Here is a 24,236-nt window from a genome sequence, read left to right as displayed (position 1 = left end):
CAATCCCTTACTGGAACAAATAAGAATTACCAAAGACTGAAGTATAAAATTGCAGTGAGAAAACTCAGTTCATTCTGAAAAAAATAAATTCAAATTCTTTAGAAAATTCTCTTATATATTATAGAAACCTGTAGGAATCAATACAACAGAAAGAACCTAAAATCTAAACAAGAATCTTAATAACAAAATTAACTTAATAACACGGGCATTATATATGAGTAGATTACTCACTATTGTCCAAGCAAAAAGAAAAGAGAAGAAACAGAAAGCATAGCGGAACCCCAAATGCCATCGCAACTTCCACCACATAAATCCTTCTACAGACAAAAGTCCATCTTGAGACTCAAAGATCATGAAAGGGAGAAGCAAAACATCACCCAACGCATTTAGCATCACTTTGGAGTACGTTATTCCACAGGTTACGTAAGAAGAAGAAAATAATTTTTTTTTAATTGAAGAAAGCTAGAGATGAACAAGAAATTAAAAGGAGAGAGAGATGTATAGATAGATTTGATACCTAATGAGAATAAGATAAAAATAGAAAGAGATGATATGAGATGGAGAGACCTCAACGTATTTGGTTTCCTAATATTGTTTTTCTTAAAACAAATTTGGTATCCTAATACATAATGGAAGAAAAAAAAGAAGAGATATTTAATATATATATATATATATGAAATAAATAGAAGATATTTTTTACTTAATAAGAAAATAAAAGATAAGATAAAGATGGAAGGGGAGGACGTGAGATAGAGATACCAAGACGAGATTGGATTTTCAACAAGAAAAAAAAAAAAAAAAAATTGAGTTGAATATCTTGAGAAGGGGTACCATAAATTTGGGGAAAAAAAAAGTAGAGGGAAAGGATATGAAGGATATATAGTATTTAAACAAAAAAGAGAGGGTATAATAGTCCAAAAAAAGATTTGCCACAAGCATGAGTACATGCTTTTTATATAATATATATATATATATATATATAAAGTGGGGAGTCGCTTTAGGCCCAGTTTGTTTAGGTGGGAGAGTCGGACACTTGGGACACACTTTTAGAATGGGTGAAAGATAGAAAAGATAAAAGGTTGGACAGTCACTTCATCTCCATCCCAAGTTGTTTGGATTGACTTTGTTAGGAGGTTATGTGCAGAATCCTTTTCTTCCCAAAATTGATGAAGAAACCCTTTCTTCTCAAAATCAATGAAACCCTAGATGTGAAAACCCTCTCTTCCCAAAATCAATGAAACCTTGAAATAGGTTTTTTGCACGGCATGAACTTCGTCCCCAAATCTGGCTTTCATCCCACATGTGAAAGAAAGAAAGAAAGAAAGAAAAAAAAAACTTGAGCATTGAAGCATAGTTAAAAAATAGAGTGTACTGTGTGTTTAGATCATGTGCTTCAAAGCCTACCGCTGATGAACAAGTTTTGGTTGCTATTAGAGTGTGATCATCCCTCAAGGAAAAGTATCCATCAATCCACCATGAAATCAAGTTTCTCAGTACACCATCAATCCACTATGATTTTGTTGATGGTGTACAAGTTTGGGTTGTTATCAAAGTGTGATCATCCCTTTGTTTATGATTTTGTTGTGGATAGGTACTTGAAAGAGAATGACGGCGGGTCTATGGCACAATAGTTAAGTCGCACTATTGCAACATGTTGGTCACATGTTCATATTAGCAACAACATGCCGCGTAAAGAACCCTTTCCTATTTCAAAAATTCAACAGTGTGTTTGAAAGGTTTCATCGATTTTTTAGGAAGAAAGGATTTCTCCATCTACCGGTATATAATATATAGCACATGGTTTTATGGCTTTTTGAGACAGCATCAAAACCAAGCTTTATAATCAAATAACCTCACGTGTCACTCTCATGCTAGACTATAACGATGTATTTATAGCGCACTCCCATGCTGCAGAGGATCAAGTTCCGGTTTTGGTTCCAGTTCTAGTTTTGGAATGGGTATTAATATCCAGAAAACCCGAATATCCAATCTAATACCGTTTGGCACTTGGCAACGAAACCCTTTAGCGTCAACGCCGTACTCTTACCCAGCCCTATTTTTGCCATCCATAGACCCTTTTTCATCTCTGTTATCGGTAGCAAAAACCTACTCAATTGATCCGAAAAAAGATTTTACCTATCTGTAACTCTCATCTACTATGTCTTAGGTATTGGTTATTTGTTCTCTCGTCATACTCCCGTTATTGATATTCAAACATTTTCTTTGTTTTGCGTCGAATCTCTTACCATTTACAAATTCCTTACCTGTTCTGTTGATTCATACCATTTCGAAGATCATCTTTGCAATTCACTTTCGAAAAATGTAATCATTTTTTTTTTTATGGTTTCTAGTATTGTAATCCATTCCTCACTTAGACCAGACTGTCCCTGTTTAATTTTGTTTGATTTGTTGAAGTCTTCGGGTTGTTTGGATTTACACTCCAATTGCTTGGCTCCATCCTTGAGTATCTTGCACTTTTCCTATATGATTACTAATTTACTAGTGTTTTTTTTTTTTTTTTTTTTTAAATTCGTCCTTTAAATTTTAGATTTTGTGGTCTTGTTCCCCACTAGGTCCCAATATATATCGGGGAATTGAATGACTATCTCTTTTCATGTTACTGTGATGAGATATTCTTACTTTATGCCATTATTGTCTTTGTTTCTGTTTAATTAATGATGAGTTAATTTAACCTGCCATGTGGAAATGAAAGCACTAGATCAATTAGTTTATCACCACTAGTGTATTGAGTACTAGTTTTGTAGGTCTTCTCATGATGGTTTATTATGTAGGTGGATAACAGAAACTCTTATGCAGCCAAGCGTGCTTGGACTGATGGTATGTCACTTCACTATTGCAGCAAAGCCCATTTTGCATTGGTTTCCCTGTTTAATTATAGGAGTCTCAAATTATATAATGATTTTCTATTCAAGTANGAGAGAGAGAGAGAGAGAGAGAGAGAGAGAGAGAGAGAGAGAGAGAGAGAGAGAGATTGTAGGATAAAACTTTATAATATGTGCAAACAAAGTTAAAATATGAAGTAAATTTTATGATCAACAGAACTCCTTTTAGTCAAGTATCAAATTCTGAAAATACATTCTAAATTGTTCTATAAGAACCTGTTTGAATTCCTCTGGTAAACACTTAATCCATAATCCAAGAATTTTTTTTCCTCAGAATTTCGTGTTGAAACTCTATGGGTTTTTCATTTCATATAATCTAAACTATATAACATAAGGAATCATGGAATAGAGTAGTTGTCTTTTCCTCTTTTCTGGCAATAAGATAATAAGAGCTACGATCAATTAATTGGACATTTTAGAAAAGAGGAAGGCATTTTCTCAAATGGGATTCTATAATAAACTTTATTCAAAATAGAAATCAAACAAGTCCAAGATATTTAATTCATTGGTGTTTAAGCTTAGATCTCAGGCAGTGTCTAAGATCAACCTCTTTCCCTTCTCCAATGTCCAACCTACTCAAAGTGAATATAAGCCTTTTTAGTCTTAAAAGCTTTATCTCATATCACAATGCATACTGCACCATATGATCCAAAAATATTTTTTAAACTGGAATTAACAAGAAAATAACTAACATATCATTATATTTTAATGAGTTAGACAAAATCATGACTCTTCAACTCCTACATGCTACAAGTATTCTTACTTCTTCCTTACTAAACATAATAATAACAATGTACTAATAATTAAAAATATATGTATCACTAAATACTAACCAATAGAAGAATGGCTGGCCACACTATGATTTACACCATTCTTCATAGTATATCTGCAAATTATACTCATAACAGTATTGCGAATCAATCTACACAAAAGAGAAAGTAAATTTCTTCTTAAGATGCAAAGGCAAAACAAATATATACATCATCAGGTTCATTGACCGTGATTTTAAAAAATAATAAATTTATTAAAAAAAAAATTCAAAGGTGGGGATTTAAGAGGAGAAAAATTACAGCTTCAATCCAGTATTGAAAATCTAATTTCTGAGCATTGGTGTCTTTGGATAAACCCTTCCCCACCTGTCAATGGTTAATTACATAACTTGGTTAGCTCAACAGGGAAGGAAAACATTTCTTTCGTTCCCATGAAAAATAAAAGTACAAGACAATTAATTAAAGAAAATTAGTTTTTTTTTTCCATTAAAGGAAAAATAAAAACAGAGAAACGAATAGGCATACCCTTGAAGCATTTAGGCTGATATGATTCCATCGAGCAGCTGCACTTTCTGGTTTCAATAAATTGAACGACCCTAAAAAAATCACCAAATTATGATTAAATAAAAAATGTCTAACTACCACCAAATACAATCTAAAGGATAAATCTACCTAGCTTATTCATTTATCTACAAATTAAAATATTAAGGAAGCAAGAATTAGTTATTTTCTTACTCAGTTGTCAACAGTTTTAACTGGATCTTACTCTGCATCACCCCATCTGGAGCATGAAATTGACAAATTTTAAAGAAGAGAGAATCGCAAAAAAACCTAGATTTCTCCTCTTTCTCATCGTCATCACGAGGTAGTGGTTCTCGTTCTAAATCCAACAACAGCTTTGGATCAACACCAAAAAATAATTGTTCAGTCTCATAAAAATAACAATAATATAGAGCTACTTATTGAGGAATAGAAATATGTAGTGTCAACATACCTTATCAACTTTAATGCCTGACAATATTTTCACCTCACACAAGCAATCCACAAATTTCTTCTCATTTATTGTTGATTGGTAATGGATGCTAACCTCATCCCACATGTTGCACTTGATCAATCAATGACAAGGATACAACACCGAAGAGAAGCAATGGTTTTATAAAATAGATAAGCCTAGAAATTAGAGAACATTTTTAGGCATAATACTCTCAGCTAAGAAATTAAGATAAATGGTAAAATCTTTTAAGGTGGGAGTACGTAAGATATCCAAGAATGCATATGGTATGGTTTCTTTTCTGGCCCCTAATATTGTGTAAGAAATTATTGAAGAATATTCTAATTTAAATATGGCATCTTACACATATAGACAAAAGAGACAACTTAAGGTGTAATGAGAGATCCCAAGGCAATATTAAACATCAAGACACTATCTTAAATAAACCAATGATCTTACATGATTTCCAAACTCAGGATAGACCAAAATATAATCCAAATAATCAAGATAATTTAGAATAGAGTAGATAAATGGCAGTGGCCTAAAAGATCCGCCATCAAATCAACCAAAATAAATAATATAAACACCTATTATTGAGTTAGGATGAACCTGGAGTTCGAAACCAAATTCATTTGCATGTAACTTGAATTTATGACCTCTTGCTTTCTACTTCTTCTAACCACATTACAATATTAAGTTATTTCAAGAGTCAATCTTCTTTGAGACAAACCATATGTTGGTTCACAATTTAAACACTCTAGTCTTCAATGTCCCATTAGGGTTAACTTAAGGAAATCCTAATGGAATACCCAGTATGCTCCCATCACACAAGTGTAGGTGTGAAAAGAATAACTTGAATTGCAGGACATCAAAATTTTAAAATAGATTAGAAAAAATTATAATCTTGAAGGTAAAAAGAAGGAAAAAATACAAAAAAGTACATTTACTAGGGGATGGTTGTTAGAAATGTTATCTACCAATGTAAACTAAATACTCGAACCAAATTTAAAATTTTAGCAATCAAATACGATCAATGAAAAGAATTTTTATTTGAAATAACTTACGGGCCCCCACTATCTCTCCAATCCAAATCAATTGGAAGATGAAAACTTTTTAGCATCCATACAAATTCCTCTAATCCTGTTGCCATCTTGGTAGGACACACTTAGTGCCTGGATTCAATAGCGATGAGGCTTCAAAAACAATCCCTTACTGGAACAAATAAGAATTACCAAAGACTGAAGTATAAAATTGCAGTGAGAAAACTCAGTTCATCCTGAAAAAAATAAATTCAAATTCTTTAGAAAATTCTCTTATATATTATAGAAACCTATAGGAATCAATACAACAGAAAGAACCTAAAATCTAAACAAGAATCTTAATAACAAAATTAACTTAATAACACGGGCATTATATATGAGTAGATTACTCACTATTGTCCAAGCAAAAAGAAAAGAGAAGAAACAGAAAGCATAGCGGAACCCCAAATGCCATAGCAACTTCCACCACATAAATCCTTCTGCAGACAAAAGTCCATCTTGAGACTCAAAGATCATGAAAGGGATAAGCAAAACATCACCCAACGCATTTAGCATCACTTTGGAGTACGTTATTCCACAGGTTACGTAAGAAGAAGAAAATAATTTTTTTTTAATTGAAGAAAGCTAGAGATGAACAAGAAATTAAAAGGAGAGAGAGATGTATAGATAGATTTGATACCTAATGAGAATAAGATAAAAATAGAAAGAGATGATATGAGATGGAGAGACCTCAACGTATTTGGTTTCCTAATATTGTTTTTCTTAAAACAAATTTGGTATCCTAATACATAATGGAAGAAAAAAAAGAAGAGATATTTAATATATATATATATATATATGAAATAAATAGAAGATATTTTTTACTTAATAAGAAAATAAAAGATAAGATAAAGATGGAAGGGGAGGACGTGAGATAGAGATACCAAGACGAGATTGGATTTTCAACAAGATAAAAAAAAAAAAAAAAAATTGAGTTGAATATCTTGAGAAGGGGTACCATAAATTTGGGGAAAAAAAAAGTAGAGGGAAAGGATATGAAGGATATATAGTATTTAAACAAAAAAGAGAGGGTATAATAGTCCAAAAAAAGATTTGCCACAAGCATGAGTACATGCTTTTTATATAACTAGTAAGAAAAAACACGTGCAAATGCACATGTGGTTAAACATTTTTATAGACTATAAAAATGCACGGTCATTGTATTTTTATTTATTTCCTATTATCAACAATCTCATATGGGTCTTTTTTTCAACAATAAATGGTTAAATGCTATTTTAGAGAGAGAGAGAGAGAGAGAGAGAGAGAGAGAGAGAGAGAGAGAGAGAGAGAGAGAGAGAGAGAGAGAGAGAGAGAGAGAGAGAGCAAATGATTTACATGGGTGAGTATAATGGATAACTTGACATAAAGTCAATATTATTTCGAGTAAAATTTGTCACTTTAATGAAGTTTCTAACTTGTCCAATTGTTGAGCTTATGTGATCTGACTCATCAATTAATATTAGCAAACTTAATTTAACTCTTGAGTAAATATCACGGTAAAATTACAAAAAGACATAACTACTTCCCTCTTATAGAGGGATTGAACTCCTCTGTAGCGCAACACAGTGTCTGACACGCATCCCTTGGCTAGAGTTGACACTACCATTAGGTTAAAATGAAATATTATAGAGTTCATTTAAAAAACTGTTATGTTATTCCAATATAAAACCCAGATATTTCCATGACACTACCATTAGGTTAAAATGAAATATTGATAAGGGACTTAGTGGATTCAAACCACCATCCTCTTGAGGTATGGAGTCATTTCCCACGCCACAAGTGCTCTACCAATTGAGCTAAAGACTCATATTTTAATTATAAAGTCATGACCAAAGAAAGAAAAAAAACGAAACTGAGACATAATATTTCATAGTTAATAAATCCTAGAGTGTGAATAGAGGTGACATGGTAGTCGTGAATGTATGTGTAAAGGTGCTAATCTAGAGGGAAATTACCTCAAATTTGCAATGTAGTAGCTTGAAAATTGCGGTCTCTATGGAATCAATCCTAGAAACTTTTTGGTTACCCTAATCTATTAGTTGGATTCTCTAGAATTAGTCTTAAAAACTGTTTACTTATCATAACTCTATCAATTGATAGTATTTAAAATAAGCAAAAAAATAAAAAATAAAAAATAAAAAAATAAAAAAGAAACATTACATCCCTACTTAGAACTTAAATTAATATATTTCTATAATAATAATTGGAGATATATTTTATATAAGATGGGTTGTCAGTCGTCATTCACACATTGGTGTGTCCCACCCACATGTATAAGTGGGGCTCACCCCCCATACTATGTGATTGTGTGTGCACAAGTCACTGAAAACAGATAAGAAAAAAATTATAGATTTAAACTAATAGAGGAGAATATTTTCAACGCACGATCAATTACATTTGGTTATCATCATAATGTGCACAGCCTTAACCATACTAAATGGAAAGGTTGTTCCCTAACAAAAAGGTTAATTTGGTCCTACAATGCCATTAAATATCATCATAAATTGAAGTTTGATCTTTGTCACTATTTCTACTCTCTGCTATCTTGGTGATCAATATATTCTATCTTGAGAATAAGCTAAGGTAGGGGTAAGCTCTGCCATCCCATATATCCCAACTCTAGTATATGAAACAAGAAAATGGAGAAAGTAGGATGAAAATATTATTAGAAACCTGAAATATTTGATTGTAAATATCAAAGTTAATGTTTAATTACTAAGAAACTCAACATATCCCATCATATTGTATTGTAGTAACAAAGGACTAAACAAAGGAACTCAAGAACATATAAAAACTCCTAACTACTATTGGAGTTGGAGAAAAAGAAAATAAGATAATAAGAACTTAAGCTAACCTAAATGATCTAAGTAACCATCTAGTTTTGGCAAGAGGCAATATTGATTTGAACGGGTAGAAAGAGCTCTTCATCTCCAACCACAATCATGTTCTCCCTTGATGGTAAAACCTTATAAGCTGTCTTGTTCAACACCATCAAGCTCTTGCAAGCATTGAATGCAAACTTCAAGGTCTTGCTCTCCCCTGCTTTCAAGAACACCCTTTGGAACCCAATGACCTGTTTGATATGAGTTTCCTTGATGCGTACCGTAGGCTTTGAGTAGACAATGACAACATCAGTTCCATCCACATTTCCCACATTTTGAGCTTGAATATCAACCTCAAAGTCCAACTCTTTGCCACAAGTTATGTCATCTACCACAAATGTTGGGTAAGGAGACCTAGCAGTACCATCCTAATAAGTGAGATCACGGCAATGTTGGACTCTTCCCAATTTCAGTTGAAGTGCATGAGCAGAAGATACCATTGAGTATATGAACCAAGTGTAGCTGAGGCCATAACCAAAAGGATAAAGGGTTTCACCATTGAAGAACTTACAAGTCCTTCCAGGTAGCCAAATTTAGGGAGTGGCCTTAGGGATATGGAATTCATGGGCAACTTGTCTGTGTAGTCATTAGTGTACTATGTAAGAGGCAACTTTCCACCTATATATCAAACACTTCAAGTGAAGGGATGCCATCAAAGAATCCAAGTCTCATGAGAACAACATAGTTGTTCTTCAAAGCCCTATCAATGTCTCCTTCTTTGATTCTCCCAATCATAGTTGCATTCCCACCATAGTCTTGGAAGTACCATCCACATTCCAAATCCAAACCTGAATTTACCAATAAAAAATAATAAATAAATAAATAACCCCAGGAAAACTAATTACACTTTAATATTTTACAATTTGATAAGATACATTCCCAATAGTACCTGCATTTAGTGATTTTGCAATAACATCTTCATTTGAATCATCAAGCCATTTTTTGTCTATGAGCTATTACATCCATTGAATAGAAATCAGATACAATGTAAATGTAAACCACAAAAGAATTAAGAGAAAAAAAAAATGAATAATTAACTATTAATGTCAAAAGGTCTAAAAGGAGAAGAGATCCAAAGAAGGGGAGCATTACTCATTTAGACCCCATTCTACTCTAACATTGTATGGAAACATCCAACATTTTTTTTTTCACTATGTCCATAAGATTGATGGGATCCATCCAATATATATATATATATATATATTTATATATATTTTGTTTAAGGAAACAACTTTGATATGCAAATTATTAGACCAACAGCCCAACAAGAAATAAAGGGAAATGTGACCCTCAGTTGCTCAGCTCAAGGGTCAATTTCACTATGTCAATAAGATCGATGCATAATAACAGTCAATCATTTTTGGTTTTGACTATTAATCGTCGATTCAGTTTGGTTGTGAATTGAGAAAGTTCAGTTCCAAATTGATTAGAAAACTGTAAAACAAATACCAGCAACCTTGATTGGACCAATCCAAAACCATAAAACCATTTTACCCATACAAATTAATCACTTTGATTTCGGGAGTTTATATTTCTAGTATATTTATTGGTGTTTAATATGTTAGATATAGTTTAATTCTTTTAAGGCGTCCCAATGATTTTGTAATAGGACACATCCAAGATCATGCATTGCATTCCCAGGTTAGGTAATAGGAAAAATGACATGGGTTTCATTGAACATTGTCCTAAGGTAATAGGAAAAATTTATTATTACAATTTTTTCCAGAAAAGAATCACCTTCAAGTTGATATTGACGATTGATGCAAGGTTGTCTTTCAATTCTAAAATAGGGCATGTTACTTAATACAATTTGAGATCAAACATGATACTACCTCAAATAAACAATGATTGAAAATGGGATTCTTTGGCTTTTCGCAATTGCAAAGAAATGAGATCCAACGCAGTAGTGTAAGCTCTACAAAACAAAAGAAATGTCAGCAATTCCCAGAACCCCGCATCATACACTTCATTATATAGGATTTATGTTCAGAATCTAAAAAACTAAAAACATTAAAGAGTTTCTCAATTAGCACAGAAAGAATCATTACTAAGCCTCTCCAGCTTGTCCTTGATTTGCAAAAGCTTCTCAATACAATTAGCATAAGAGTGAACAATATTTGATTCAGAACCCAGAAAACTTTGGTTTATGATATCCCAACATTGTAAAAAACTTTACTGTACCTGCCTTTGTCTTTGGTAGTGCAATTCAGGACATTGACTGATCCAAAGAACACATTCTTTTTCCTTCCAATTTTGCAGCTGGTTTTTGAGCAAAGCAGAGCAGTTCTTTGAGAAGCTCACAGTCAAATCCTCAAAAAAGAACCACTAATAAGAAACCTCACATAATTTTTCAAACTTTGAGATATCCATACATAGTTTAAAGAAAATAATGATATCTAAATTAATAAAGACACATCCACATTCATGCAACTGCTATCTACATGGGCCAGAACCCTTTAAGCTTCACCAAGGCAATAAGAAATCTAATATATGAAATGTTTTTTAGCTTTTCAGGACGATTTATGATATAACTACTAATACTTAAGAAGAACAAGAAGTTGATTCAATGACATATTCCAAAGACTACCTAAGGAGAGAAAGAGATGACAATCGAATGATCATGGATCAGAGGATCGAGATCAGGACTCAGGACTCGACAGGAGCAGTGCATTTCGAACGGCTTCCCCTACTCTCTCGTTAGCTTCCAAGCCTCTCAACACCCTATTTTGTTTAACCCTAATTCTCTTTTGTTAGTTGCTGCAATATTAAATAAGATTTTTTTAAAGAGTTTTTAATAAGGTAACTAAAAGAAATTAGGAAAGGAATTTTTATTTTTTATTTTTAGATAAAGATTAATTAGAAAAGTATTTGGGGGAGGGAATATATAAAATTATAGATTGAGGAAAGATGGATGAAGGGATAATGAATAAATAGAGAAAGTACATAAAAAAGATATTTCACAAAAAGAAGAGTGGAACGTGAGGGAGGAGTCTTACCAAAATAAAAAATAAGAACGTGAGAGAGGAGGGAAATAATTTGAAAGGAAATGGAAAGTGGAGAGAGCGAGAGCGAGAGAGAGAGAGAGAGAGAGAAGGGGCGGAAAAGGAAATTGAGAGAGTGAGTAAAAAAAGGGAATCGTGAGATTTTTTTTTTGTTTTGATAGAAGGGGGCGTGAGATTTCACACCAATAAAGAAACTACTTTTTTAGAAAAATATTTAATTATATAAAAAAAAAACAAAGGGTATAAAAAAAAATAAGGAAAATAAGAAAAATAAAGAAAATGGACAATATAAAAGACAATGTATTTAAATAAATAATAAGGCCAAAATAGTCCAAAAAAAGATTAGCCACCAAGCATGAGTACATACTTTTATATAATAGTATGATATATATATATATATATATATATATAAAGTGGGGAGTCGCTTTAGGCCCAGTTTGTTTAGGTGGGAGAGTCGGACACTTGGGACACACTTTTAGAATGGGTGAAAGATAGAAAAGATAAAAGGTTGGACAGTCACTTCATCTCCATCCCAAGTTGTTTGGATTGACTTTGTTAGGAGGTTATGTGCAGAATCCTTTTCTTCCCAAAATTGATGAAGAAACCCTTTCTTCTCAAAATCAATGAAACCCTAGATGTGAAAACCCTCTCTTCCCAAAATCAATGAAACCTTGAAATAGGTTTTTTGCACGGCATGAACTTCGTCCCCAAATCTGGCTTTCATCCCACATGTGAAAGAAAGAAAGAAAGAAAGAAAAAAAAAACTTGAGCCATTGAAACATAGTTAAAAAATAGAGTGTACTGTGTGTCTAGATCATGTGCTTCAAAGCCTACCGCTGATGAACAAGTTTTGGTTGCTATTAGAGTGTGATCATCCCTCAAGGAAAAGTATCCATCAATCCACCATGAAATCAAGTTTCTTAGTACACCATCAATCCACTATGATTTTGTTGATGGTGTACAAGTTTGGGTTGTTATCAAAGTGTGATCATCCCTTTGTTTATGATTTTGTTGTGGATAGGTACTTGAAAGAGAATGACGGCGGGTCTATGGCACAATAGTTAAGTCGCACTATTGCAACATGTTGGTCACATGTTCATATTAGCAACAACATGCCGCGTAAAGAACCCTTTCCTATTTCAAAAATTCAACAGTGTGTTTGAAAGGTTTCATCGATTTTTTAGGAAGAAAGGATTTCTCCATCTACCGGTATATAATATATAGCACATGGTTTTATGGCTTTTTGAGACAGCATCAAAGCCAAGCTTTATAATCAAATAACCTCACGTGTCACTCTCATGCTAGACTATAACGATGTATTTATAGCGCACTCCCATGCTGCAGAGGATCAAGTTCCGGTTTTGGTTCCAGTTCTAGTTCTGGAATGGGTATTAATATCCAGAAAACCCGAATATCCAATCTAATACCGTTTGGCACTTGGCAACGAAACCCTTTAGCGTCAACGCCGTACTCTTACCCAGCCCTATTTTTGCCATCCATAGACCCTTTTTCATCTCTGTTATCGGTAGCAAAAACCTACTCAATTGATCCGAAAAAAGATTTTACCTATCTGTAACTCTCATCTACTATGTCTTAGGTATTGGTTATTCGTTCTCTCGTCATACTCCCGTTATTGATATTCAAACATTTTCTTTGTTTTGCGTCGAATCTCTTACCATTTACAAATTCCTTACTTGTTCTGTTGATTCATACCATTTCGAAGATCATCTTTGCAATTCACTTTCGAAAAATGTAATCATTTTTTTTTTTTATGGTTTCTAGTATTGTAATCCATTCCTCACTTAGACCAGACTGTCCCTGTTTAATTTTGTTTGATTTGTTGAAGTCTTCGGGTTGTTTGGATTTACACTCCAATTGCTTGGCTCCATCCTTGAGTATCTTGCACTTTTCCTATATGATTACTAATTTACTAGTGTTTTTTTTTTTTTTTTTTTAAATTCGTCCTTTAAATTTTAGATTTTGTGGTCGTGTTCCCCACTAGGTCCCAATATATATCGGGGAATTGAATGACTATCTCTTTTCATGTTACTGTGATGAGATGTTCTTACTTTATGCCATTATTGTCTTTGTTTCTGTTTAATTGATGATGAGTTAATTTAACCTGCCATGTGGAAATGAAAGCACTAGATCAATTAGTTTATCACCACTAGTGTATTGAGTACTAGTTTTGTAGGTCTTCTCATGATGGTTTATTATGTAGGTGGATAACAGAAACTCTTATGCAGCCAAGCGTGCTTGGACTGATGGTATGCCACTTCACTATTGCAGCAAAGCCCATTTTGCATTGGTTTCCCTGTTTAATTATAGGAGTCTCAAATTATATAATGATTTTCTATTCAAGTAACATTATAATTATAAGTTGTCTGCTATATTAGATTGATGAGTGAGTTGATGAAGGACATGGGTTATTGTTAGGTTCAGCACAAATTAGGTTTGCTAGAAGTACATTCTGCATTGACCATCATTTTATTTTCTTCAAGTGATTATGATGTTTTTGTTATCCTTACATTATTTATTCTGTGGGCAATGCATTTAGAAATCAATTTGGGGTGAGAGCAGAGAGTTTGTAGATGTTTGAGTCCATGCAAAAATAAGCAGTAACATGCAAGTGGCTACATACTACTGTTTGTGATAAACTAGAGATGGGAGTGACATAGAAACTTAATTTTTTTTGTTTGTTAGTGGGAAACAACATACAATTTGGTGGGGATAGGCAGAAATGTCCTACAAGGTTGGTAGCAGGTTTAGGCTAATTTAATGGGAATTGGGCTAGTTTGAAGTGATGGAATTAGTGATGATAAGATAATCAATGTTGGTTGGGTAATAGGGAAGGAAGATGATTTGAATGATTACCAGGATTGTAGACATACAGATATATAGATTGTTCTAGGGGAGTGATGTATAAAATGGGTTCTTAGGCTACAATGGTTTTGTTTGATGCTTGAATGAACAATTTTTTTTGTTATTGTTTCATGTTTTTCATGTGTTAATTTGGAAAACTAAAGTGTGGTTGAAATGCAGTGTTTTGATTTGGAGATTATTTCAAAAGAAAACCTGGGCATTTTGCCTAATGGTGTGTTATGTGTTTGAAGGCGAGTCTATGGACCATTGTAATGCAGCATAGTGTTTCTTCATTCCCCCCCCTTTGAGTTGAATGTGGCAGATCTGGAAATGTCAAGAATTGGTGGTATTATCAGGTTGTGGGATGGTACCGACACACCCCACTCCTTAGGATCACTAAAATTAGAAGTAGCGTAAATATTAAAGGTGTAACAGTGATCCATATGCTAGGGAACTAATTTAGTGTACATCGTATGGTACATACATATTTCTATCCTGTGCTCTTTTTATTCATTTTATTGATTAATATAAATGGAGAGGGAGAGGCCTACGAAAGATTATTCCAACCTTAGCCGTAGGCTATCTTCCCACATCTTTGGAGGCTATTGTGGCCCTTGATTTCTCTCCTCTTTTCCCTTCTTCTTTTCTTCTTCTTCTCTTCTTCTTACCTTGGGTTGATTAAGGATTCTGGAATTGTAACATGGTATCAGAGCTTCAGTGATCAAACCTAGGTTTCATCAATCCATCTCTGTGGTTTATTCTTTATGCTGACCCTCGCTGGTGTGCAATCGCCTACTACTGCATCTTATGGATTAATCGCTCCTTGATTCATTGATTGAGTGTTTGGTTCCTATCTATACTGTGATATTATGCTCTTGAACTGAAGATTGAAGACCAAGGATCGATGTCACTCACCTTCTTCCCAAAATTGATTAATTAGGAAAACCTGCCGAAAATTGATTTTTGTTCTCTGTATCTCTGATGGCTGCTTTGCTGATTTCTACGGATGGATCGTGCTTGGTTGCTATTATTCCATACTAGGATCCTCTATTCTATGGTTCTATAGAGTTTTATAAACAGGTGAGATGATTCTTGCAAAACACTAAAGGTCATCGAGTTTTTTTTTTTTTTTTTGGGTGTTACCTCTGTTACTTTACGTTTGTCTATTGGTTCCTCATGGCTGAGACCGAATCTACTACCCCTTCTTTAGACAATGTAAATGTCCAAATTACATCTGTCAAGCTTAAAGGGAGCTCGAATTACCTACATCTGACGAATTACTACCTCTGGTCCTCCTGCGTCAACTGATAAAGGATATGGTGACTGGATGAAGGATAATGCAATAATTCTGATATGGTTGTGGAATAGTATGGAACCAGATGTTGGTGCCAATGTCATATTCCACACTACTGCTAAAGGTATGTGGGATGATATGAAAAGAAGAATATGACTCGTGTCTATGATCTCTATGAGAACCTATTTCAATTTCGTCAATCTGACATGTCTACCAGAAAATCATAGTGCTTTCAAGGGAATGATATGAAGAACTCAATGTTGTCCAGCCTCTTACTATAGATATTGACAAACTAAAAGCTCAACAAAATGAATTCTTTGTTTCTAAAGACCACCAAGGCTTGTTTGCCCTAGTCAAGTTAGGTTTCCTAAGCCCATTAACTTCTCCTTTGGCCCATGCACACCACCTTGACCTCATAAGGTGTTGTTGGATCACAAGAAGTGATGAGTTACACGTAGAGGGACTTAATGTGAAGCGTGGTTTAAGATCTCGTTGAGATCTCGCTAATATCTATGTTTTCCAAAAAAACGAGATGAGATGTATGGCGTAATTGTACAAAAACTTGACTCGAGATCTCTATGTCTCCAGATCTCACCAAGATCTCGCCTCTCTACTTTTTTGAAGAAAAAACACTAAGGAGCAATGATTTTGGTGCTTTTGCTTGAGGATTTCCTTTTTTGCACTTATTAAAACTTAAAGAGTAGAGAATATTACCTCCTCATCCACATTTTTTGAGTTACTTTAATTTTCAATGTATGTGAATGTGACTCATTAGCCATCAATGTTAATTGTTAAACAATTATATAATTATATAATTATTTATGATGTCTTTTAAGATTGTGTTGTGTCATGTGTTCATTGTGGAAATAAGCATTTTGGCCTAAGTTTTGAAGAGTCGAGGACTACTTACATAGGGTACGAAGTAAAGTACCATTTTAGGTTTAATTTTTTAAAAACTGATGTTTTCATTGTATTTAGAAAGTCTAAAATAGTATAAATACCAAGTTTCAGGGGCTACAAAGACCATATGGCCACCGAGACCACCCACCGAGTTGACCGGGAAAAAATACATGGTCTCGGAGAGATCTTGCCGGAGCTCTCTTTTTTTACCAGTGAGATGGAGGGCGATAGCGAGATCTTATGATGTAGATTAATACCCAAATAGGCTTGTTTTATTAGGAATAAGCCTATGATTGGGTTGTGTATGTGTTGGGCCTACAGTCCATGTGGTTGATAGTGTATGCCTTAACGTAGGACTAGATTTGAAAGCTCAAACTAGACCCAAACTACAGGATTTTTAAACCAAAGAACAACCAGTCCAATCCCAACATTAGAATAGAAATCAGAATGTTATCTACCAGTCCAGCAGAATATCGATCACAAGAAAATAAGGATAACAGAATTCCAGTCAACAGTGGTTCTTTAGAATTAAACCAGTAATAGAATAGGAGTCCAACCAGGTTTAGATCAATAGAATAATGTAATAGCAATCCAGAAACTACCAACAACAAGTAACAAGTCTACTGATTATAATACCAGAATCTGTAGGTCACTTAAAGACGAACACAGAGATATGATAACTCAGCAATTTGAGGTTAGATTGCTCTCAAATCTGGATCGATCTCTCCTTCTTACCAACAGAACCTTATGTTTAAATATCAGACAAAAGTGACCAGAAATCAGTGCTGGACAGAGGTCGACAGTCCCACCCAGAAAAGGCTATCGCCTGGACAGATCTGAAGTGAGAAGAGAGAAATACCTGGACAACAGTACTCCATAAATATAAATATGAAAGAGAATAACAAACTTGAAGAGAACCTCTTGGACTTCACGCCACAAGGAGTCACTTGGATCAAACACCAAACCTTTCTTCTTTGATCAAACACAAAGAAACAATCCAGAGGAGAAAACGTAGCAGCATCTTTTTTGTTCATAAAATTCACGGGCTCAAAGTGAGACCCCTTTCCGTTATTTATAATGATTGGGGGGGGGTGTTTACAATTTAGAAACTCCAAAAGCTATTAAAAACTGAGTTACTAAAACTACTAACATGTAGTTATTAAAAACTGAAATTGTAAACTAATCAAATTAGAAACTACTTATAAACTGAAATTAGAAACTAAAGTAGCAACTAATTTTAAAAACTATGAAACCCCATCAAAGCCCAACTAAAAAGGAAACTAATGAAAAAAGAAAACTAACTAGTAATCTTGTACTCAATCTTAGAGCCCCCCTTTTGGACCCATCAAAGTGGTCTAATACACTATAAACCATATGAACTGAAGGCCCAACACATATATAACCCAACCCTAGGCTTATTCCTAATAAAACAAGTCTATTTGGGTTATTAATCTGCATCAACTCTCTCCATATTGAAAAAATTTGTCCTTGAATTTTGCAGTGATGAGTGGGAACAGTATGTGAACAATAGTCATAACCATTCCCAAACAGAATTCAAGTTGCTTGTAGACTTTTGGAAGGTAGTCTTCAAGGAGTGGAACTTTTTCTTCAAATAATCATGATGGCATAACAAACTCTGTATGTTTGACTTTTGAATCGATACCAACTATGAATGTTGTATGCATAGAGTCATCAATGTTGGTAACCTTTTCATCAAGGACTGGAGGAACAAGCTCTTCCTTTTCATCATGAATCTCAAAGACTTGTTGTGAAGTGATTTCACCTACTATCTCATTGTCCACAGCTTTAATATTGTCTACTCTGATCTCTTCAACATAGAACTCTTCAATGGAATATTCTAATTCTTGACCTTTATTTTTGAAGCTTCAAGAACTATCTCTTCATTTGTCACCTTGACTTCGGGATCTTTTGGTTGAAATCACTTCCCATAGAGGAGTTGTGGCTCTTAGGGGTGCTGAAGTGTTATTAGGTTTAGTGGCTGAAAAAATTTTCTTCATCTCCTCAGCTTGATAACCAAACCTTCTACCTGGCTGTACTATAAGTTCCTCTGCTCGAAGAGTCTTGTCAAAGCAATCTTTCACTAAATACACATTAGCAACACTAATTCCCCTATCAATTTCATCTCGCAATCTCAGTCGAAACCAAGAAAGTAATTGTCTCTCATTCTCCCTAATGCTTGTGCAAGAATAAAGTGTATCAAATTTGTTCATATACTCTGCCACAGTCAGCTGGTCTTGTATGCGAGCCTTAAAGTTACGTGGCAAGTACTTGTCAGCCAATTCTTGCTTCATCTCCTCCTATGTAGTAGGTTCTCTACCATAGTCTTCCAGTTCACGCTCATAGGTTTTTCACCAATCACAAGCAGCCTCAACTAGCTTACCATGTGCTAGTTTAATTTTTCGTTTCTCAGATAAGTCATAGTAGTCAAAGTAGTTATCTAATGCAGCTATCCAGTCATAAAACACTTGAGGGTTATACCTACCATCATATTCCTTGAGGTCAAGCTTGAGCTTCTGTGAATCTCTTGAGTCTCTATGATATGTAGGTCATTTATTATCAAGGTACCTCTCATATATTCTTCAAAAGTAGGTTGCACTAGAGGAATCCTCTGTGGTCCTCTCAGATTAGGGTTAGGTTTTCTATTAGCCAACTAAGCAACTGAGGTCATAGGGGCTTCCACTTCAGGTGGTGTACGAGAATCACGAGTATGTAGTTGTGATTGGGTCTCCATAGCCAACTATCTTACATTCAGTTCAGTCCACAAAACTTGATGTTTAGCCTTTAGTTCAGTTCTCATATTCTATAGCATCTCCATAATAAAAGCTATGGCGGGGGTGTTGTTCTCAACCATGCTCTGATGCCGCTTAATGTAGGACTAGATTTGAAAGCTCAAACTAGACTCAAACTACAGGATTTTTAAACCAAAGAACAATCAGTTCAATCTCAACATTAGAATAGAAATCATAATGTTATCTACCAGCCCAACAGAATATCGATCTCAAGAAAATAAGGATAACAGAATTCCAGCCAACAGTGGTTCTTTAGAATTAAACCAGTAACAGAATAGGAATCCAACCAGGTTTAGATCAACATAATAATGTAATAGTCGTCCAGAAACTACCAACAAGTAACAAGTCTACCGATTGTAATACCAGAATCTACAGGTCACTAAAAGATGAACACAGAGAAATATGATAACTCAGCAATCTGAGGTTAGATTGCTCGCAAATCTAGATCAAGTTCTCCTTCTTATCAGTAAAACATTAGGTTTAAATATCAGACAAAAGTGACTAGCAATTAGTGCTGGACAGAGGTCGACAGTCCCACTTAGAAAAGGCTATCGCCTGGATAGATTTGAAGTGAGAAGAGAGAAATACCTGGACAGCAGTACTCCGTAAATATAAATATGAAAGAGAATAACAAACTTGAAGAGAACCTCCTGGACTTCACGCCAGAAGGAGTCGCTTGGATCAAACACCAAACCCTTCTTTGATCAAACACAAAGAAACACTCCAGAGGAGAAAACGCAATAGCATCTTTTTTGTTCATAAAATTCGTGGGCTCAAAGTGAGACCCCTTTCTTTCATTTATAATGATGGGGGGGGGTGTTTACAATTTAGAAACTCCAAAAGCTACTAAAAATTGAGTTACTAAAACTACTAACATGTAGTTACTAAAAACTAAAATTGTAAACTAATCAAATTAGAAAATACTTATAGACTGAAATTAGAAACTAAAGTAGCAACTAATTTTAGAAACTAAGAAACCCCATCAAAGCCCAACTAAAAAGGAAACTAATGAAAAAATGAAACTAACTAGTAATCTTGTACTCAATCTTAGAGCCCCCCTTTTAGACTCATAAAAGTGGTCCAATATACTATAAACCACATAGACTGAAAGTTCAACACATATACAACCCAACCCTAAGCTTATTCCTAATAAAACAAGCCTATTTGGGTTATTAATCTGCATCATCTTAAACCTTGGCACCAAGCACTAGCCACCACAGACAATAATATTATAGGGAAATTCAGATCCACTAGTAGATTTCACCAATAGATCAATGATCAATTGGCTGATCTACGGGTTGGTCATATTTGTACTGTCCAGACTGGATTTCTCAAGTACTCTTGCCTACTCTGAGGGGGGGGGTTCCCATTGAGGTTTGTACACAATAAAATGATGTATTTCTACCATACATGAGTAGGTTAAAGCAATGCGATTAGGTTAGTTCCTACCAAACCCCCAGAAGCTTATTTGGATATCTATTTCTGCTCTCTTCACAAAAGTTGCAAGTACATGGAGGGTCAGTCCGTCTCTCTGACCAATCGACTGCTGCACTCCACAAGTCAGCAGTACTGATGGTCGCAAGAGCAACACCTATCATAAAAAAGCTCAGATTAGACCAGATTTGGGCATGGGTTTAATAGGTATAGTAGTCATTGTATTCTCTGGTACAGTAGGGGAAGGTGACTCAACGAGCGCTGAAATTGATGCTGTGAAGGTAGGGGTGGAGATGCTGATTATGTTTTTTTTTTTGGCGATGAAGGTTATCCAACCAAGTTTATTGATTGGATGAAATCCAGTTGGATAATGTAGTTCAAGTTTCTAGAGAGGAATCTAGAAGAATGAACTACAATCAGGATCACTTTTTTCAAGCTGTATTTAGGAAGCTGAGAAAATGTAGCAAGTATTGATGAATCTAAGGAACTATTTAGATATGAAGCGAACGTATTCAAAAACTTTGATTCTTACAAATAATAACCAGACTTATGGAATTGATTATGGGAAAACAGAGAAGATGACAAAGAATATGATAGGATCAAGAGAAGAAGAAGAGGACTAAGAAGAACAGTAGTGGACAGATCACTTGGCTACTATAGAACCAGAACTAAAAGAATAGAAGAAGAGCAATTGGCCAAATCTGGAGCACTCCAGTCCCATATGCACAGTAGCACAGGAGGAAGACAATTCAAAATATCAAATTTATTTTCACAAATTAGGCTTAATTGACAGGGGCTATTACATATATAAAGACCTTTTGAAAAATTTAAACCGACTATTCACTCTCATGCTTTGAATAAAGTAAATAAATCTCAAAACAGAATTCTATCTAGGTAATAAGTATCCTAATCTAACTCATTCAGTTAAATATTAATCTCCTGTACTACTTTCCATTTTATGGGCTTATACATTAGACCCGTTACAATGAAACCCCAAAAATAAAAGGTCCAACCTCAAACATGACTGCCGAAAGCTTGTTTTTAGCTCATTGAATTTCCAACTGCCTCCTTGTAGGCCTTCTAAACTTACGTCTATGGCTATATACGGGATCAATGTCTAATGTAACTGCATCATTGAGCGTTTGGCACCACATGGTGCCATGTGTTTTTCTCATCATATGAGAATCATACGGCACCTAACCTTCTAGCTGGAATGCTTGTTCCAGTGGAATCTGAGAAGTGCAAATGAGGCGGCTGATTTGTTAGCAAAACAAGGGGTGGAGCCATGTCGTTGCTCATTTTATCACTCATTTGGCACCTGGCTTCCCTTTTGGACCCATTTTTGTGGAATCCAAGAGGCACAAATGGGGATGGCTTGATTGTTGGCAAGACAAGGGGTGGTCACCATCTTTTTCTTTAATTGTTTAATGGATGTTGTATATCCATTTTTGGGTTGTTTATTGAACTTTTCTCTCTTAGAGGGCTCAATTCCAACTTTCTTTCATTCTCTCTCAACTAAAAATATATCCTTTCGGCTTCTAATTAGTGAGGCGGTTAGTGGCTGAATGCTGGCGGTGAGCTTGTTGATGGTTCAGTTGAGGGGTGGCTATTTTGAGGAGCTAATTTCTCGGAGAATGGCCACAGGGATGGAATATACCCTATGGATATGGAATCCAACAGAAATGCTCCTGCATTAGAACTTGCTTGGAAAGTCCATTTCTGTAAACCCAAAGCAAGTGTCCAAAGCACAGTCATAAAGAATGGATAAATGTGAATTAGTTGACTAACTGCTTTGATTATGAGTCTTGGTAACCAGTATCCGAGAGGAGGAATCTGGTTGACATGTTAAAGAGCAGCAGAAGTTTGTCAGATCATGGGGAGATGAATGTGGAATGTGAATTGATAATTTATAATTTCTTATTCAACTGGAGGAAGCAGGGGAATTTGCTTATAACAATGCATGGAAAATTGGAAAACATCACATCTGGAAATGGTTCCATCACACCTAGTCCATTGTTATCACTATCACCTGTATTGCATGTTCCAAAAATTTCTACTAACATTCTTTCCATTAGTAGCATTACAAGGGATCTTTTTTTGGATAACAAAATAAATTCATTGCCAAGCAAGAGGAAATAACCAAAGGGAAAGGGGGGTGGAGAGGGGAGAGGGGCCCAAAGGCTACAAACCAAAAGGAGAAAAACCATGGACTAGCAGCAAAAGGGGGGGGGGTGGAACTGTTAATCAAGGGGAATAACATTGAGAGGCTAAGACAAGATAGTCGGGGGGAGACTGCTAATCAAGGGGAACAACATAGAGAGGCTAAGACAAGATATTTGGGGGGAGACCCCAGGATACAATAATGAGCCTGTTCCTTAGGGTATCTCTAACATTTCTGTGCAGGATTAAGACTAATTTGGAACTGATATCTGAATAGATGGTGTAGGTTACATTCCATCCAGATATGGTTGATAGTGGCATAAAAAGTAAGCTTTCCGATAGTATCACAAACTATAGCCCCTGAAAAAATAATGTCTATTCAAATCTATTCACGACTCAAGGAGAGAATAATTCTTCTGGAAGGAAAGTAGTGTCGACGACCCTTTTCCAAATAGAAGAGGAGAAGGGACAAGAGAGAAAAAGATGATCAACATCTTTGGAGGCCTCCAACATAGGCAACAGGAAAGGGAAACTTGGATATGTCAGTGGAGAAGTAAAGACTACGAAGGGAGGCAGTTAGATAGCATGCCAAGCTGTGAAGATGTGGTGGGGAATAAAGCCTTTGAACTAGATAATGTTCCTCTAAGGAACAAGAGGACCTCTGGAGCAAATAAAATCCCAAGTCGAGGAAGAAGAGAACTCTCTAGTGGGGGAGGGTAACCAATGGATTTTATCCTCCCTTCCTCTGTGGCTAGGGAGAATGGGGGGAAGGGAGGACCAGCAATCAGCAAGAGGAGGGGGAGAGAAAAGGGGGGGACCATAAACCATTGTCCAAAATGGGGACTACCATAGCCTTTCTATTCAAACTAGAGGAGTAAATGACTCTTTGGCTAACAATGGATGATATGATACCCGAGGGGTGTGCCATGGATCAAGCCAGAAGAAAGTGGAAGCACTATTGTCTATAGTGGAAAGATGGCTTTGATTGCAATAACTATAGCATTAAGAATGTTGTGCCAAACCCAAGAGGCATCAGGAGTAGAGGGAATGGACCAAAGAGAGTCGTTCTCAAGGGGGGAGGAGTAGATCTAAGAAACACAAATGCTTTGTGTTTAGACAAAATTTTTCAAATTAGCTAAAGGATACCTA

The 24,236-nt window shown here is 35.1% G+C and overlaps 1 long non-coding RNA gene and 1 pseudogene across 1 annotated transcript; one reads left to right on the top strand and one right to left on the bottom strand.

Annotated features, from left to right (window-relative positions):
* LOC122076329 overlaps positions 1-24,236 on the top strand; it is a 44,871-nt pseudogene that overhangs the window by 967 nt on the left and 19,668 nt on the right.
* On the bottom strand, positions 8,486-11,333 carry LOC122076915. The gene is made up of 5 exons (XR_006139620.1): positions 11,213-11,333; positions 10,807-10,884; positions 10,458-10,540; positions 9,515-9,578; positions 8,486-9,413 (listed from the first exon to the last, which is right to left on the bottom strand). It is a non-coding gene; the product is annotated as an uncharacterized LOC122076915 (long non-coding RNA).

This window comes from Macadamia integrifolia, chromosome 4, assembly GCF_013358625.1.
Source record: "Macadamia integrifolia cultivar HAES 741 chromosome 4, SCU_Mint_v3, whole genome shotgun sequence".
NCBI classification, from domain to species: domain Eukaryota; kingdom Viridiplantae; phylum Streptophyta; class Magnoliopsida; order Proteales; family Proteaceae; genus Macadamia; species Macadamia integrifolia.
Note: the sequence above shows the minus strand (reverse complement) of the source record. Positions and strands in the feature narration are given on the sequence as shown.